Below are 13,535 nucleotides of genomic sequence, written 5' to 3'. Positions count from 1 at the left end.
GGTAAAGGGAAGTATATGGATCTGTCCTCTCTAACAGGTAAGATCAGCAAGCGTATTAGTAAATGAAGTGCGAGTTGCAGGACAGGAGGGAAACCCCATCTATGAACACCCGTTCATTAAACATGCATTCATCTGTACTCACTGGCAGCCTCCTGTGCACTGACCACATGCTAGACATTAATTAATTAATACACACCACCCTCATTCATGGTAGGTGCTCAGCACGTCCTAAGTGTGTGCTAGGCATGTGCAACATGCTCAACCACAGGAATGAGCACATAATCCACAACCAGGCACATCCCTACTCAAGAGCCCATGTCACCAACCACAGGTTACTCTGCTTCCACACGCTCAGACCCAGGAAACTTGGATAGCAAGCCAACAGAGGCGGTACCTATAGGAGGGAGGTAATGAAGAAAGATGCAAACTGGAAACAGCCCAGGGTTCCCCACATTTCTGAACAGCAAAGCCTCTGGTGCAAAGCCCTCCTTTCCGACCCTGTCCTCTCCACTCCCCACCTATAAGAGTACTTGCCAGCCTTAAGATGGCTAGTAGCTTCCTGCACATTTCCACTCTCACCACCTATATAGTTTACTTACTGGATTGCTTTGAAAGATTAACTTTATAAAAATGGTGAGAATCTAACCGTAAACTCTTACAATTGAACATTGCTGCTATTCATCCATGCTGGCACAGGCGGCTACAGTGCGTGTCTGACCAGAAGGAAGGCTTCTAGTCAGCAACTGGGCTCCACCTGGCAACGTTCAATTGCTCTCCCGGGAAGCAGGGGGCTGTTTACAGTCCCACAGAAGTCTGAGTTCAGCTGGTCCCTATTTTTTTTTTTTTTTTTTTAGTTTTATTCTACTACTTCTACTTTTAAATATATTAAGTACTTCTAAATATCTAGAAGAAATGGACATTTTGCATGAGAATAAGCCTGCTGTGTGACAGCCCTAGTGGAAAACTCACACATGGCCATGGTGGTGCTCCCAGCTACCTTCTACTATGGGTCAGTTTGGCCTTGAACCTTTCCCTCCTCACTTCCTTCTTCATGCCTTCACTTCCGTGAACAATAGAAGGCATATGCAATCCCTAGAGATGACAGAACAAATTCATATCCAAAAGTCATTTATAGAGGACAAGCTTTCCTTCAAATTCCAACAAAAGTGTATAAAACGTGCTAATTTTACTGGCTACTTCATCATGATGACACTAGCAAACTCTTTAACATCTAGAGACTAGATGTTGCAAAACTGGGACTCCTTTGTTCACTTGATAACAGGTGGTACTGTCAAGACTTTTGATTTTTGCCAAGCTAATGAATATAAAATGTTGTCTCACTGTTTTTTTAATTTGTATTTCCCTGATTACTAGAGCCAGGCATTTTTCATGTTTATTAGATGTTTAGCTTCCTCTGCCTATTTTCTACTATGTTGAATTTTTCATTTTTTTTTTTTAACAGAACATTTATTTCAGGCTGAGGATGTAGCTCAGTGGGAGAGTATTTGCCTAGTGTGTGCAATACTCTGGGTTCAATTACCAGCACCACCAAAAGAAAAAAAAAAAAAAAAGAATATTTATCCAAGCCAAGCACAACGGTGTCTGCCTATAACAGCAGCAACTTAGGAGGAGGCTGAGGCAGGAAGATAGCAAGTTCAAGGCCAGTCTGGACAACTAAGGAAGACACTGTCTCAAAACAAAAACTTAAAAAAGGACTGGGGAGGTAGCTCCGTGGTGGCACATCCCTGGGCTCAATCTCCAGTGTTGCTCCCCCACCAAAAAGAAAGAAAAATCTAGAAACTGAGCTGCAAAGAGCATCTGTCACAGCCCTGAGCTTGCCTTTCACCTTCTTTACAGTGTCTCTTCCAACAGCCACTTCCTCTCAGAGCTGTGCTTTTGCTGTTGGCACCACACACACAACTGTAAAACAAGAATATCTGAACATATATCCACGTGGGTTTTTTAAAAACCAGAAAATGGCTCAAATGTGATTAAATCAGAGAGAAAACAGGAATTCTGCAATCCCCACTTTAAACCCAGCACCTCAGTGCTCCCAGTACTAAGGTCTTATGATTCTCAGTGATACACCACATTCCATTCCTAAACCTAAGTTATCCTTGGTGCTCATTGACGTCAAAATCATCTCTACTTAAGAGCAAAGAGCAAGCACAGCAGGATCGAAACCTTGCCCTCCAGGCTCTCATCTTGTGTTTTTTTCTTTTTAGTCCCAAATTAAACCTGATCTTACCATTTTCTCATTTTACTAAGTGTCTAGACTATAATATGTGACTAAAGAAATGTGAAAATTTCACATATTCACATTCTGTCTGCACAACAGACTGCATTTTCTCTGCTTTACATCTCCTCTCCCTTACTGGAACACACAGAAGGTTCTGGGGTATTCAAAATGCTAATCAAACCATGCATTTATACCTGTGCGATTTGCTAATGGATCTGCACTGTTAATTAACAGCCATCAGCCACATGTGGCCAAGAGCACTTGTCTGTGGATATTTTAAAAAGAGATGTGTTCAAGTGCCAGTGTACACAAGACTTTGGAAATGTAGTATGAAAAGCAAAAGAATGTAAAGCATCATTAATAACTTCACATTGATTACATGTAAAAGTAATATTTTATACTCATTAATAAAACACATTATAAACATTAGTTTTGCTTCTTTTTACTTTTGATTTGTCTACAACAACGTTTAAAATTATATGTATGACCAGCATTTGTAGTTCATTATACTTCTAATGGATAAACCATTATATCTTGTCTACTTTATTTCAAAAGGTAAAAAAACTTTTTTCTTCCTTTTATGAAAAAATACTTAAACTGACACACATGCCAAACAAATTTGTTAATTACCTTTCGGTATCAAACACTTAACAATATGCCAAGAACTGACTTAAAATACCTTTAGGGAAAAAAAACACTTTAATTTCAAGACAGCTCAAAATGATTACAATCCATGACAAATCAATAAAAGCAACCAACAAAATCTGTTACATCCACATCTCTGTTGATGGAATACAAAATATATTTTAATGCTAATTTTCTACCACTATACATGAATTCTAGATAACATGCTTTCATTCTCAGCCCATCCCTCCCAAGATGAATGGCAGTTGAGACCCCACTCAGATAGAAAGGAGCGTGGAGAAGAATAAGCCAAACAGCCAGAAGCCCAAGATACCTAGAACCCCCTTCTGCTTCCAGGTACCATGGGATTCTGCCTGCCAAAGTCTAACTGCATCTTAACCACCTGGACAGCTAGTTAGAAATACCAGCCCCAGAATCTCTCCTCATTTTTGAAATGCAACCTTGAATTCTTTATTTTTTTTCCCTTACTTCCCCAGGCCAAACTCACGTGTAGTTTTTGGAAAACAAAGGTTTCATCCAGCAACATCATCTGCCACAAAACAATACCAAAGCCAAGCAGAGATGACAGAGCCCAAAGGTAAAGGAAAGAACCACTTTTTAAAATTTTAGAATACAAACTAAAGTCAAACAAAACTACTATACACCCAGCGGCTTGCTAAAATTTTAAAGTCTGACATCATCAAGGGCAGATGAATGCAGAGTAATGGAACTCCTCCTGCGCAGCCGATGACTGCTGCAGAGAGCCGCCTGGTTTTCCTCACAGGATGGAAGACACAGCTATGGCCAAACACTCGGGGACCAGGAGACACACGTACAAGAATGTTCAAGTACAGTGTTGTTCATAACAGCCAAATGCAAGGAAAAAACCACTAACAGCAAAATGGCCAAATATACTGTTGCATATTAAAACAATGGGAAACTAGGCAAACAATGAACATGAAAGAACTGTCACTTCTTACAATAGTATGCATTGACTTCAATGTTGAATGAACAAGGTCACACATCTCTAAAATCCATTCAATAGAATACATACAAGATATAAACATATTTCATAAAGTTTCAAAAAGCAAGCAATAAATCATATTGTCTGGGAATGCCTATATAAGCGATAAAACTATAAAGAAGAACATGTAAATGATTATCACTGAAGTCACCAAAGCCATCATCTACAGAGTGGGGAATAATTTACAAAAGGGAGTGACATACAGAGACTTTCGTGGGCTGCTAATGCTTTATTTTTGGCCCAAGGCAGTTACACGGATATTGATTTCTTAGTTTGTTAGACTTCACGATTAGTTATGGTAACACAAGGTGCTATAGTAAACAGCTCTAACAAAGCAGAAGGTCCCACGGCAGTCCAAAGCAGACCTCCTGCTCTGCCTTGCTGGCTCAGGGGTTCAGAGGTCCTGGTTCCCCCATCACTGCTGCACCTCGTCATCGAATGGGGAGCATGAGAGCACAGAAAGAGGCACTTGTCTCTAAAGAGCTCAAGTCTAAACACAGGACACAGGTCGCTAGCTGTCACATGTCACTCCTTACATTCACAGGCAAAGTGAGTAAACACCCCACCAAAATGGGAGGCAAGCTGGGAAATGGGACTGAGCCATGGCCCAGGACATCATGCAAAAACAGACTTTTGTTTTGGCAGCCTGCATTCTTTATTCATGTTTTATATCTTTCCTCTATTGTATCATGTTCACAATAAAAAAAAGTAACATGAAAACTGTACCTGCTGCCTAAATACTCCTGAGTCTGCCCTGAGATATAAATTCTAAATGTTGTTTTATATATGCAAGTTAAGTTAGGAAGGCAATTCGTAGCACTGAGAATCAATCAGTATTAACAAGTTCATTATGCAAGTTTAAACACACAAAATCCTAAATCAGAAGGGCCCTCGGAGAGTGCTGTGGACGATGGTCACCCTTCTGCCACTCCACAAGTCAGTCTGCTCCAACCGGAAGCCAGCACACTTAGGAATGTTCTTCCTGGCAGGCCTCAGCGGCCACCACTGCTCCCCCCACCTGGGCTTACAACCCCACTTCTGCCACCTGCGAGGACCACAGTGCCATCTTCAGACTCTTTCTAGCCTTTGGCTTCAAACACACAAGCAGGAGCTGTCTCCAGAGTCTCTTAAACATGTTTCTATATGTACTTCCTACTGATGCCACAAGCAGGGACGCAGTGAGAACCAGCCACTTTGTCGCCTTTCCCCCACACCCACTCTGGCCCCTGCCTGCTGACCTCACTGACCGCTCTTGCCAAAGACATTCGCACCACAGTCAGTGGCAGTTCCTCTGTTTGTGTTCCCTGATCCCCCGCTAAGCTAAAATGTCTGGTTGTCATTTCTGAGGCCTAGTGGTCAGCCTCAGTGACACTTCCTCTGAGAAGTCTCCTTGCCATTCACCTGGCTTCTCTGCCTAGCCAAACCAAGACAAGTGCCCTCTCTAGGGTCACACCACACTACTGACTTCCCCTCCACAGCATCTAGGTGACCTGCCACCACCTGCTGGAGGAAGAGCCGGTGTTCCTGTCTGCACTTCCCATGCAGAGCACAGAATCTGGCACTGAAGAAGCACCGACACTCAACTCTGAAGGAAGTGTTCCTACTGTGTCTTCTCTAGAAGGATACAAAATAAGCCTCATCATCTTCCCAAAGGACAGCTCCTCAAACCCAGCTCCACAACCCTCTTTTCCACAATAAGCCAGTTCAACTTATCAAATGCTACTTGGAGAGCACCATTTCCAGACTCTCCATCAACTCTGTGCAGTTCATTTGTACACACTAAAGAAAGAAAAGTAGGCGTTTCTCTGCTTCTGATACAAGAACTTCTAAATTCTAAAATACCCATGCTTAGTGTTCTAAAATCACTGTCAGACCCTATCTTACTTTTAAAAAGCAAAATATTCCTTAGGAAGTTATTACTTACTCTGACACCAAAAACATTGAAAAGCCATGAAAAAAAAATTCTAAGTAAAAAGATTTAAGTAAGTATAAATGGAAAAAAAAAAAAAGAAAGAAAAAGATGAACAAACAGCTTGTCCTAATATTTTGCTTGGAGAGCAGGGTAAGAGAAGAGTTCTGTTCTTGTCTCAAATGCATCCCACCTTAGAAAGCTGGAAAACAGGACTTTCTATGTAATCCCAGTACCAGTAGGTACAATGTTCAACTTAAAGCCAAGAATCATAAATGTCCCACTGGCCCTAGAATCCAGACACATTTAATACACTGTTCCTTCTCTTTATAAAGCTTAACTAAATGGGCTGGGGCTGTAGCTCAATGGTAGAGCGCCTGCCTCAAACGTGTGAGGCACTGGGTTCCCTCCTTAGCACCACAAGAAAATAAATAAAGATACTGTGTCCATCTACGACAAAAAAAAAATTAAAAAAAAAAACCAAAAACCTTCTAACACAATTTTAGATATTAAACACTATTCCTACTCTCAAATTATTGTTCTCAAATTTAAAAACTATCATATTCAACCTCAGACTAAGACTCTGTAAGCTCTAGTTTGACCTCCATTTTAGAAACAAATGTTTTAAATAATACCCATACCAAGAGAATCTCTATAGAGACAACCTCCTGACTAAATACATCATATTGCAAATGAAATACTGTTATTCAACAATGTAAATATTCAATGTCAGAGTAATTTCCAAATACAGTTTTCCAAGTTGCTAACTGGAATACTTTATCAGAAAACATAACAATAATACTGGATGGGGGAGCTGGGGCTGGGGCTCAGTGGCAGAGCGCTTGCCTACTGTGTGTAAGGCACTGGGTCCCATCCTCAGCACCACATAAAAATAAAATTATTAAAAAAAAAAAACTTGATGGGATTTTTCATGCAGCAAGCAAGCATCAGACCCAGTGTCACCGCGGGTAGATCATGACTACACAAGCAGATGAGAGGAAGGAGGGCTCGGTGCATGCTCAGAAGCAAACACCCCATCTATCAACTTCAGAGACTGACCATGTTTCAAATTATTTGAGGAATCATTAAAACAAACAAACAAAAAAAAAAAGCAAATGTCACCTGACCACACCAGTGTAACTCTTGCCGTGTGACGGTTTTAACCCTCTGGTGTTCCATAAAGCGAGGAGAGCATCATGGACAACTGCAAGCAGGTGAGATGGCAGGAGGAGGACTCATTAGCAGCTGCCCTAAGACAACTCACTGACCTCTCAGATTCAGGTCAGAAATCAGACAAGAAGTTAGAAGACATAACTGAAGATCAAAACTCCAAATACAATAGGAACAGGAAATATTTAAGTCACTGAAAAAACTTAAAAACACAAATCTAGGGCAGGTGTGGTGACACACATCTGCAATCCCTGCAACTCTGGAGGCTCACAAATCGAGGCCAGCCTCAGCAACTTAGTAAGGTCATGGGCAACTTAGCAAGACCCTGTCTCAAAATAAAAAGGGTTGTGGATGTAGCACCTCTGGGTTCATCCCTAGTGCCCCCCAAGGGGGGGGGGGGGAAACTACAAAAGCAAAATTTTAAATACCAGAAAAAGATTTAAAAACACTTGGGTAAACTAAAAAAAAATACTTGGATAGAAAGACTCAATATCATTAAAATGTTAGTTTTTCCCTAGGTTAATTATAAAGTACATTTAATAGAAATGGCAATAGGTTTAAGAAAAATTAACTTTAAAATAGACAAATACAAACACATGAGAATATCCAGGAATTTATAAAGAAGGTAGACTTTCTCTTTCAGAGAGTACATTTTTTCCATTAAAAATTTATTTTTAATTTTATTGTTGCGTTATAATTACAAATATTAGTGGAATTCATTATTACATATTGATACATGCAAAAAAACATAATTTGGGCAATAGTAAAGTACATTTTTTAAGAAGCTAGAATGATGAACAGACAGATAAGTAAAATATAACTGGCATTCTACAGACAGCCAAACACAGTGGTATGATATCACGATAGTGGTGTAATATCATGACAGTGGGGTGATATGATCGTGGTGTGATATCATGATGGTGGTATGATGATAGTGGCGTGATATCATGATGGTGGTATGATATCGTGCCAGTGGTGTGATATCATGATACATATATCTTGGGTTTTGCGCACAGTGTCGGGCTCATAGTTCCCTTTCCAAGCAGGCCATGGAAACCAGAAGGTCTCTTTCACAAGGCAGGTCATAAAAACACTAATCTTCCCTGACTTCATTTTGGAGTCAGGCATAAAGAAATTCCTGAAACTACCCTTTTAAAGTAGGTCATGAGAAAGATATACAATCAATCAACAAGTACATGAAAAAATGCTCACCATCTCTAGCAATCAGAGAAATGCAAATTAAAGCCACTCTAAGGTACCATCTCACCCCAGTAAGAAAGGCAGCCATTATGAAGTCAAACAACAACAAGTGCTGGCAAGGATGTGGGGAAAAGGATACACTTGTACATTGCTGGTGGGACTACAAATTGGTGCAGCCAATTTGGAAATCAGTATGGAGATTCCTCGGAAGCTGGGAATGGAACCACCATTCGACCCAGCTATTCCCCTTCTAGTACTATTCCCAAAAGACCTAAAAAGAGCATACTACAGGGATACAGCTTCAACAATGTTCATAGCAGCACAATTCACAATAGCAAGACTGTGGAACCAACCTAGATGCCCTTCAATAGATGAATGGATTAAAAAAAAACGTGGCATATACACAATGGAATATTACTCAGCACTAAAAAATAATAAAATCATGGCATTTGCAGGGAAATGGATGGCATTAGAGCAGATTATGCTAAGGGAGTCAGCCAATCCCTAAAAAACAAATGTCGAATGTCTTCTTTGATATAAGGGGGGGGCGACTCAAAACAGAGCAGGGAGGAAGAGCATGAGAAAAAGATTACCATCAAACAGGGATGAGAGGTGGGAGGGAATGGAAGAGAGAAGGGGAATTGCATGGAAGATGGAAGGAGACCAGCATTGTTATACAAAAATACATAAGAGGATGTGAGGCGAAGGGGAGGAAAAAAAAGAGAGAGAAAGAGAAATGAGTTATGGTAGATGGGATAGAGGGAGGAGAGGAGAGGGGAGGGGGATAGGAAGGGCAGCAGAATACAACAGACACTAGTATGGTAGAATGTATAAACGTGGCGGTATAACCAATGTGATCCTGCAATCTGTACACGTGGGAATAATAAGAACTCATACCCCATTTGAAACAAATGTATGATATATGATATGTCAAGATCAATGTAAGGTTTTGAGCAACTAATAAATTTCTGATGTTTAAAAAAAAATAAAAATAAAGTAGGTCATGAGACCCTCCTCATTCCACAGGGGTCCTGCCCCCATCAGCTGAGGGAGGAATGTGCAGACAGCTTGCTGTCAGCGGCGAGGTCACACCCTTTCTGTCCAAGCCCATTTAGACGCAGTTACCCTTGCTGCAGTCATGTCTCCACAGTGAGGTCTCCACAAAGAGCCAGAGGATGGGTTCACAAACTTCTGACTAGCTGCACCCAAGGAGGTTCTGCAAGGGTGCACACCCAGAGAGGTCCTGAAAGTGCCACACTCTCTCACATGCTTCCCCTGTGCGTCTCTTCATTTGTATCCTCCGCATTATCTTTATAATAATCCAGTAAACAGAAGTGTTTCCCTGAGTTCTGTGATCCACTCAGAACTCAAGGAGGAGGTGTGGGAACCCGATCCACGGGGTGGGAGGCACAGGGAAGCCCTACTCTGGGGAGGGCAGCCGAGCTGCGGGCAGAGCGCCTAACGGATGGGCGCTGGCACTACCTCCAGCACGTGTGTCAGAACTGAACTGAGTCAGAGGGTACCTCGATGTGGTCTCTGTAGGACCAACTACTTGTGGGCTGGTGGGGAGAAGTCCCCAGAGCCCTTCTGGCCACAGAAGTCTGTGCTAATCACTGAGGCTTGGGGACAGAGGAGGAAGAACACTCCCTCATGGCAAGATGCAATAATCAGAGTTAAACACAAACAACAAACTTAAAGGAATATTTATAAGTCACATCACCCAGAGCTAATTTCCTTATATATAAAGCTCCTCAATATATAAAGCTAATTTCCTTAATAGGTATATATATAATATATATAAATTTTCTTGATACATATAAAGAGAAACACTGTTATAGAAAAAAAGAACACAGGCATGATCTAGTCTCTGAAAAGGAATTACAAATGACTCAGACATTTAAAGAAAACTCTGTAATAAGAGAAATGGAAATTAAAATCAGAATGGCAAAATAAAAAACTTCAAAAGCACATGCTATTGTCAAGCATATAAGGAAACCACATTTTTTTTTTTTTAGGAACTGCCAAAATTTTAGTGTTTAATAATTAAGAGCACAACTGACAAATTTCCAAGATGTGAAGATACCATGTTTGAGAAACTGGGGAGAAAAATTGCTCTAAAACCTCACTCTACAGTATGTGGTAAGAACACACTGTAATATAGAACCTGTCCACACTTAGTATTTAGTTGCAAAAAGCCACTCAGTCTTCTCTTGGCTGGAAAAACTGTGTTCCAGATTTCAGGGTGATCAGCAACCTTCGACTCTTTCATGTGGCAGGTATCTTGTTTTCACCTTCCAGTTCTTCCACCCCGGCCTGTGTCCTGAGGTCTGTTGTTTTCCTCCAGATCATCAATGCGACTACTCATATCATCAATTCTTCCAATGATCTGGTTGGACATGGTCTGAAATTTATCTTGCATCTACTGCAGGAGTGTCTGCACCACCGAGGTGAGGTCCAGCATGGTCCTGGGATCAGTCTCAGCCATCTCTCCAGTTCCCAGCTTGGCGGCAAGATCTCAGACTGTCACCCCACATTTCCATTTGTCCACACAGGAAACCACCACTCTTAAAACACTAGTTTGCTGGACATCATGGTGCACACCTGTAATCCCAGTGATTGGGGAGGCCCAGGCAGGAGGATCACAAGTTCAAGGCCAGCCTCAGCAACTCAGCAAGGCCCTGAGCAACTTATCGAGACCCTGTCTCAAAATCAAAATTAAAAATGGCTGGGACGTGGCTCAGTGGTTAAGCACCTCTGGGTTCAATCCCCAATAACAAAAAATAAAACACTGGTAATGAAGGTGAGGGATGTGGTTCAGTGGTAAAGGGTCTGCCGAGCATGCACTAGGTCCTGGGCTCAATCCCCAACACCACACACCCCCGGATACACACACACACACACACACACCACTGGCAGTGAAAGTCTACTTCATACACTGCTGCTGGAGAGCAACTTGGATGCCCGGGGACCGGCGTGTTTACACCATGCACGGGGGCAGCACTGAGACAACAGAACTGGAAACAAGGAGCAACTTCGAGACCAAGGCAGCCCTAAGGACTGGGTAGGAAGAGCTTCCAGACACCTCTTAGCAGCAAGAGAACCCTGGCTCTGTTCATAACCAGGCAGCCACTCACTACAAGAAAAGCAGACCCTCCCCTGGTCCTGTGCCCTCAGCCAATCAGTGCCTACCACTGATTCAGAAAATGTGCCAGTGCTGCATCTGATCAATGAAAAATGAGGCTTGAGACCATTGGGAGTGTCCTCACTCAAGACAGGCACTGCCAAGAGCCTGGGCTTTTGCTTGTGGACTTTGCCATATACATGAGACACACTAAAGGGAAAGGTACCTGGGAATAATGAGGAGCAACTTAAGAGGAAGACACATTAAATCAGAATGCACAGATTAAAGAATGCAGTTGTGATTGCATGTGTGAGCTACTGATATGAGGGATCCTGGAAGCAGTGTCCCTGCATATCCAGAGAAGGGCTCAGGAAGGTACCCATAGGTGGGGAAAGATAGGGACAAAGGGAGACTTATGTTTCATTGTGTTCCGATCTGTTTATATTTTACAGTACTGGTATTTATCATCTACTCCTAAATAGATGATTTTTTTTAAAAAGTTAAACACACTTTAAACAAAGCAGCACCAGGATTTAAGATAGTAATTACCTAATTTTCCTAACACTGAATGTGCAATTCTAGTTTTGTCCCACTACATTTTATGCAACAGCAACTATGTCTTAAAGAACATGAGCATTTGCCGGCAACAGTGGCGCACACCTGTAATCTGTGACTTGAGTGACTGAGGCAGGAGGAACACAAGTTTAAAACCAGCCATAACACATAAGGCCCTAAGTAACACCAAGACCCTGTCTCAAAATAAAAAATAAATGTCTAGGGGTGCTAGGGTTGTACTCAGTGGTAGAGTGCTTGCCTCACACGCTTGAGGCACTGGGTTCAATCCTCAGCACCACATAAAAATAAATAGATTAAAATAAAAATATTATCCTTCAACAACTAAAAAAATATTAAAAAAAAAAAAAGGTCTGGGCTGGGGATGTGGCTCAAGCGGTAGCACGCTCGCCTGGCATGCATGCGTCCTGGGTTCGATCCTCAGCACCACATACAAACAAAGATACTGTGTCCACTGATAACTAAAAAATAAATATTAAAATTCTCTCTCTCTCTGACTCTCTCTCTTTAAAAAAAAAAAAAAAAAAAAAAAAGGTCTGGGGATGTAGCTCAGTAGTTAACAGTCCCTGGGTTTAATCTCCAGTACCAAAAATAATAATGAGCATTTTCAAACATTTCTAGAGACACAGAAAAACAACTTTTTAAGCAAAAAGTAATTAAACTCCACTGTTTATTTAGAAAAATACAAATCAACTTTGGTAAGGTAATATACAACATTTAAATCAAGAACTGTGACCTCTCCATTAATAGTACAAAGGAATTCAAACCTACAAATTGGGGACACAATCTTTATAAATCAGCCCATAGATTATACCAGTCATCTACAGATTGTCCCTCAACAAACAATTCACACTGAACATATCCCGAACTGGATCCCTGCACCTGCCCCACGTCATCCCACCACCAAACCTGCCTCTTTCCTCCTGGGCTCCCTATTTTAATGAGATCACTTCCATTCAGCAACTGGAACCTTTATTCCACAATATTTTAAAACCATCACTTAACTCACTCTCTGGACTATTAGTCTGACTTTCCCTTCAGACTGGGAGCTTCTCAGGGCTCAGGAACAAATTTTATTCATTCAGGCATTTCTACTCACCCCTGAGTGGACTTCCTGGCTCAAGCATCTGCTAAAAAAAAAATCAAGGGGCATCATCTACCAAGAATACAATTTCTATTTATCTTCCATCTTTCTTAAGGCCATAAAGCTCTTAATATCAATTGCTATAATTAGAAACCTGATAACTAGAAATTTTAAACTAAGTATAGTAATCATAAAGATGCACTTACAAATCCCAGCAGCCAGCAACTAGAGAGACAACCAACAGTAACAACCGTGATCTCCAAGTCTCAGGGTGGAGGAAGATCAGCTCTGTGAGCACACAAAGGACAGACGAGTGGCATGCCTCTCAGGACTGTCCTGTCTCCTGAACTACAAGGCAACTGCCCAACCTGATCCCACTGTGCGCACTAGCAAAGAATCTCTCCCCCTATACCGGCTGCTCCTCAGACACAACATTCTCTTTTCTTTCTCCCCCATTAGGGGCACAGAAAACTGCAAGGCTAGACCCAGGCATCCCCTAAACAACTCCTCCACACTAAAGCCAGACTCCAGGGGCTGATCAACTGGCAAATCCCTAAGTATATTCTCAGATCATCCATAGAAACAAAAAAA

The 13,535-nt window shown here is 41.5% G+C and overlaps 1 protein-coding gene and 1 pseudogene across 3 annotated transcripts in view; both read right to left on the bottom strand.

Annotated features, from left to right (window-relative positions):
* Positions 1–13,535, bottom strand: part of MBOAT2 (membrane bound glycerophospholipid O-acyltransferase 2) — a 127,662-nt gene that overhangs the window by 85,587 nt on the left and 28,540 nt on the right. The gene's annotated exons all lie outside the window — the stretch shown is intronic.
* LOC308632949 (heat shock factor-binding protein 1-like) lies at positions 10,432–10,651 on the bottom strand (annotated as a pseudogene). Its single transcript has one exon. The product of its transcript is annotated as a heat shock factor-binding protein 1-like (transcript).

Source organism: Spermophilus citellus (genome assembly GCF_964194105.1).
Source record: "Spermophilus citellus genome assembly, chromosome: 13".
NCBI lineage: Eukaryota > Metazoa > Chordata > Mammalia > Rodentia > Sciuridae > Spermophilus > Spermophilus citellus.
This window is presented reverse-complemented; position numbering and strand designations above follow the sequence as displayed.